Source organism: Lactuca virosa, chromosome 4 (genome assembly GCF_052849685.1).
Source record: "Lactuca virosa cultivar CGN04683 chromosome 4, Lactuca_virosa_CGN04683_v6, whole genome shotgun sequence".
NCBI lineage: Eukaryota > Viridiplantae > Streptophyta > Magnoliopsida > Asterales > Asteraceae > Lactuca > Lactuca virosa.
This window is the reverse complement of record NC_136429.1, coordinates 298,594,659-298,600,701: the sequence shown is the minus strand read 5'-3', so window position 1 is coordinate 298,600,701 and position 6,043 is coordinate 298,594,659. Positions and strand designations below refer to the sequence as shown.

General features: G+C 40.8%; 1 pseudogene; it reads right to left on the bottom strand.

The window, feature by feature from the left end:
* Positions 1-1,140: 1,140 nt before the first annotated feature.
* LOC145108423 (allene oxide synthase CYP74A2 pseudogene) lies at positions 1,141-2,959 on the bottom strand (annotated as a pseudogene).
* Between the last annotated feature and the right edge of the window lie 3,084 nt (positions 2,960-6,043).

Genomic DNA, 6,043 nt, shown 5'->3' with positions numbered 1-6,043 from the left:
AAACAAGGTGTTACACAGATTATTGGGTTGGAAGGTGAAATGTCTTTCGTATGGTGGTCGTCTTACCTTGATCAAGTCGGTTCTTAGGAGTTTGGGTAGCTATTTGATGTCTATATTTATGGCTCTGATTTCTGTTCTCAATTCTTTAGAGGCTTTACGAGCTAGGTTTTTATAGGGTGCAGAGTTGGACGATAGACGTATGCATTGGGTCCAGTGGGAGAGAGTTCTAGCTGACAGAATAGAGGGTGGTCTTGGAGTTGGGAGTCTTTTCTCTTTGAACAGGGCCATGCCTTTTCGTTGGCGTTTGTGTTTCTTTCATTATTTGGATTTGATTTGGATTCGGGTTGTTACAGCGTTATACGATTCTGATGGGGGTTGTGGCTCTTTAACTCCTAGAAGATGTTGGACGGGTCCATGGAATGGGATTATCCGGATGATGTCTCAAATCAGAGATTGTGGTTTAGATCTTCAATCTTGTTGTCCAATCAGGATTGGAGATGGAAGCATGACTTCTTTTTGGCACGACGTGTGGAAGGGGGGTCAACCTCTTGCAGTCACTTTTCATAGGGTCTTTGTGCTGGATTCTTATAGATCTGCCTTAGTTCGGGATAGGGTCTTGTGTCCTGTCTGTTCTATTACATTTGAATTCATTGAGTATATTTTTATAGGTTGTAGTGAGCTGATTGATTTATGGACCCGCATTGCTATTTGGTGGGGAGTTCAGACTCCCCAACACCTCTCCATTGATTCTATTCTTTCTTGGTGGTTTTGACCACTTTTTGGTGCTTATGAAATTTTTTAAATTCCACTATATTTGGAATGGTTTTGCCTAGGAAATCTATTTTTTTTTTTTTGATGATATGGTAGAAAATGTTTTCTTCTGGATTTCCAATAGGTGTAGCAAAGCTAAGATAAGTTGGAGTTCTTGGTTACATAATCCTACCTTAACTTGTAACATGTGGTGATGTTCTTTTTCTGATTTCTTACTAGTTTTTTATAAATTTTCCGCGGTTGTAAAAAAAAATATTTCCTATAATGTGCCCTTACATTGTCTTTCTTTTTTTATTTTTTCAACCAATTTCCCAATGTTTTTATTTTCTACTTATATAACCAATGATCAATCATCAATGGATAATATACTATTCCAAAATGTTATCCATATCTATATCTTCTTTTGAAAATACCAATTCACAATAATGAGGAATGCAAAACTATTTTGATAATGTGCTTGGTGGTCAGGACTCAGGACCCCCACTGCTAGAGAGCATGGCCTTGGAACTACCGAAGTCATACATAGTTTTCCCCATCCTTTTTATTTCTCTGTCTTTATTTGGAACAAAAAAAAAACAACAAAACAACTCATTCCATTCCCAACATTACCCTCGCCAAGATTCTCAAATTACTCATCAGGTACTAGCTCTCTTCAGGGACGTGATTGTGATACTCGAACCCAAAGCAGACGTAGCCACGTCCACGGTGAAAGAGTCATATCGCCGGAAAATTTCAACCACGAACAACCTTGTTATCAGCACAACAAAGCTTTTTCCGGCACATTGCTTATTTTCCACCGTTGTAATCTCCGTCTCCGGCCCATTTGACCACCACACATACTTCAACAGCTTTTCTCCGTCCCCAACGAACCGATCAGCGACAAATTCTTCAGGTCTGTCAAATACTATCGGGTCCTTGGTTGCAAATGGTTGGTACCCGAATAACATCTCACCTTCCTTCACGTTGAAAGCAGCGTCATGTGATTCAATGGTGAGGTCGCTTTTAGCTCTCCCATATTGGAAAGTTACCGGTGGATCAATCCTAAGAATCTCGTACACGACGGACTTCATCAACGGCATCTGCTCTATCGCAGCCATTGTCACCTTTCCGCCGCCGTAGGAATTTATAGCACCTCTGATCTCCTCCACCAACTGGGTCTGCAAATTTTCACCAGCAAGGCCTATCCATTTGAGTGTACTGGGGAATAAGATCTTCATCCCACCGAATGTATTAAAGCACACAGCGAATAAGATATTGTTTACTGCTTCGTCTTTTGGGATCCCTAGGTTTTCTGCTTGCTCGATGACTGTAGTTGCAGCTGAGTCGAAGTAATCGTAAAGTTTCTGGTAACTTTTCTTTATCAGAAAAGCTGGCAGCCGGAAAGTATGGAGCAGAGGTTCCTCAATGTACCACGGTAGGCCGAGGGTGAGTATCGGGCTGAGATTGAAAAACACCCACTTGTTAATGAGTGTCGGGCCATCTTTTCCGATTTTTGTATCTTCCGGGTTGACGTCGAAGTAAGCCCGGCCGAGGAACCGGAAAGCTGCTTGTTCACCGACGGCGTTGAATGGAGCTTCGCCGGCTTTGTCTAGCTGTATCTCAAGACTACTGAAGAGTTCGGTGTAAGTGGATTCGAATTGAGGAACTACTCTGCTGCTTGAAGATTTGAGCATGAAGAACATGAGGTTCTTAAGCTGAGCATGTCGAGGCTCGGAAGGATCGAGGTAGGAGAGTACACGGTAGCCTCCGGTGAGTTTGGTGGAGGGCATGTAGGTTCCGGTGAACACGTCTTTCTTTTCAACTTTGGATACATCAAAGAGAATGGGAAAGCTTTTGGCGTCGAGGAGGGCGATGACTTTTGGGTCGCTGCTGATGAAAGGGCCAGGAGGCATGTTGGTCCGATACACCGTCGACCGGAATTCCTGAACACGGGACTTGAAGAACTCGACTGGGCCGCCGGTGCCGTAGAAATACTGGAGTCGATCTTTGATTGGACCGAAAAAGGGAATGCCATAGGAACCAGGGATGACACGGAGAGGAGGGTGATCGGTGGAGATGGTGACCTCGTTAAAGGCTGGGGAAGCGGCAGATTGGTTTTCTGAGGGGACTGTGACACCGCGGACAGCGGTGGTGGGTGCAGCCGAGGAATTGAGAGATGAATACTCCATTTCTTAGTGTGAGGAAACGGTGGGCGCGTTTGCATGAGTTAGCATGATCATATATAATTATATATAGAAATAGTAGATCGGACGGATGGTGAAAAAAAAATATTACGCAATTCAAGAGTTAAACTAAATAAATAACGAATAATTTATTTACCAATGTAGTCCTAAATATAATCTTAACATAATTTGAATTTTTTTTGAAAAAGGCCTTCGACGTTCGTCGATAAATATCCGGCTTGAAACTCCGTTGTTGATAAAAGACAAATTTGTAAAATTGATCAATTTCAAAATGTTTTAGACACGACTTGTTCAAAATAAGAATTTCATTGTGATTTTGTTCCATTTCAAACTTAAAAGGATGTGAAATGAAGGATTTAATTTGCTCTTCGTATTTTATTTTTACATTTTTTTATTTATTTTAATATTTTGCTTATTAAAAAAATAAAAAAGAAGTATTTAACCCCACCTCGCATCCCACATACAACTCTCTCTCTCTCTCTCTCTCTCTCTCTCTCTATATATATATATATATATATATATATATATATATATATATATATATATATATATATATATATATATGGGTAAATTACACCATTAGTCCCTCGTGCATGTGCCCAAAAACACGTTTGGTCCCTATTTTCAAAAGTTAACTCGGACGGTCCCTAGTTTTTTTTTCTTACACGCTTAGTCCCTCCAGACATAAAAAGACTATTTTACCCTTAACAATTTCTTTTTTTATTTTCTTTTATTCCTTTATTATATCTACATTAAAAATAAAAAAATAAAGAAAAAAAACGTATCTCCCCCCCCCCCTTTCTTTCCCCGTACTCGTTTTCCCCTTTTCCTCTCTAACTATCGACAGACTGTGACCATGAAGCCGCCGATAACCATGAAGCAGCCACCGACGAAATCTATTCATCCACCGTCTTCTCTCTTCTGCAACCCAACCGATGACCACACATCACCTCCATTTCTTTCTGTGCATCTCACGAACTCTATCTCAGCCACCATAGGAGTAAGGCAATCATCAGAGCAACCATCGCCGCCATCATTCATCGTCTGTACACCACCCTTCAACTGCACTCCTGCCAACACCCTTCATCTGCGTCATCATCCTCATTGAACAGAAAAAGAAGAACGAACTGAGAAGATAGAACGAAATGCCAACACCCTTCATCTTCATCTACGTCATCATCCTCATTCCCGACGATAGGGTAGCAAATCTGGTTTCCGATTCTCGATCTGTGGTTGTCGATCGAACTGAGAAGATAAAATAAGGTTTCACTATTGGAGGGGAATGGAGAAGGGAGTATTTGACGCGTTTGCGCCGGAAAATGTGGGTGGTCCATCGCTGCACCAAACCCCTAGCCGCCTCTCGTTTTTCCGGCGAGAGGGTATTGGATCTGCAGCACTCCCTAAGCTTCTACCTTACCGTTCAGATCTGCACTCCAGCAAAAGGCTAGATCCTCCGACGGTAATGATAATGGAGCGGTGACAGGTAATGTTCAAAGGGGGTGGTTATCGGTTGTTGTACAGGAGGGTGGCGATGGTGAAGGAGGTGGTGGTTTTGTGGTTATTTTTCTGGGGAACAAGTGGTGGTTGGTTGTGCATTACGGTGATGGTTGTGGAGATTTCGGTGGTGGTTGTGCATTCCGGTGGTGTTTGTGCAGTCAAGTGGTGGTGGTGGTGCTTAAGTCTTCTTCAACAAAACAGAAAGATAGATATATAGATATTAAGTTTAATAAATTAATACTAAATATTAAAAACAAATGAAAAATAAATTTTAAAGGGCATTTTAGTCATTCCAATTCTCACAAGGGATGAAGCATGCAAATTTAAAGTCACGAGGGACGAAATATGTACCTTTTTATGATATAAGGGACGGTCCGAGTTAATTTTTGAAAATAGGGACTAAACATGCTTTTTGGCACCTACACGAGGGACTATTGGTGTAATTTACCCTATATATATATATATATATATATATATATATATATATATATATATATATATATATATACTCCTTCGTATGCAAATTTGGTCAAAGGCTGAAAATTAAGAGGTATAACCCATTAATGCATCATGTACAACAAGTTTATGCATTGCAGAAATAAATATCTTACTTGGTTAACATAGGCTTTAAAACTTAAATCGGCTTTGACCAGGTCCTTTTTCTTATCTCTAAGGTTTTTGACTTGGTCATTTAATCTTCGATGGAGACTCTTGAAGCATGAAATCCCGGAAAAATCTTTCAATGTTTGTTGAACTGTTCATCTCCATCTCAAATCACAGATTCAATTCCATTTAGCGTCTACATATTCATTCTCTCTCTAAAACCTTAGACCCAAAACACCTTCTTCGTTTCTCTCAGCCTCACTGAATCATTCCTATTGCGCCCCCATCACAAACTCACTCACCAATAACCTCCTTAACCTCTCTGTTATCTTCAATTTTCTTCAATTTCTCTTCATACATCACCACTCTACTTCACATCCATAACCATTTAAAGATTCATTGCCGCCTTCTGCCACCACCCATCTGTTCACTCTAGAAGCCCTAACACCACCGTACCACCCATTCCCTTTGAAAGCGCACCTACTCTTGAGGGTCTTCTTCTTTCTCTCTCATTTTACCCTAATTTCAAATCTGAAAAACACATTCTCCTTTCTCTCGCAAGAAAACGCCAACTGCATGACATATCACCACCATCGTCGTTGTTGTTGTTTCACACTATCGTCGGCTACTTCCCTTTTGTGGTTACCAGTGTTCTAACCTATCCGTGTTCTAAGTACCATGGCTGGAGATTGTTTATTTCATAATCGGTAGTTGTTGGTCACCACAACCACAAAACCCTATCGGCTGCATTCCTCACAAACGCTTCTCCATTCACCGCATCTGTCTCCATCGCTCTCGATCTACAAATCATACAGAAAACACTAGAACCACACTTGCTTACTACCAACATCGCCACTCTCCACCTCTATCACCACTGTCGGAGCACCTCACCATCATCTCTAGAGATTTGAAGAAAGTAAGTAACAAATCTAAGTTTTTTATTTTTGTTTTTCTTCCTTACTGATTGTGATTCAATAGTATGAACTGGT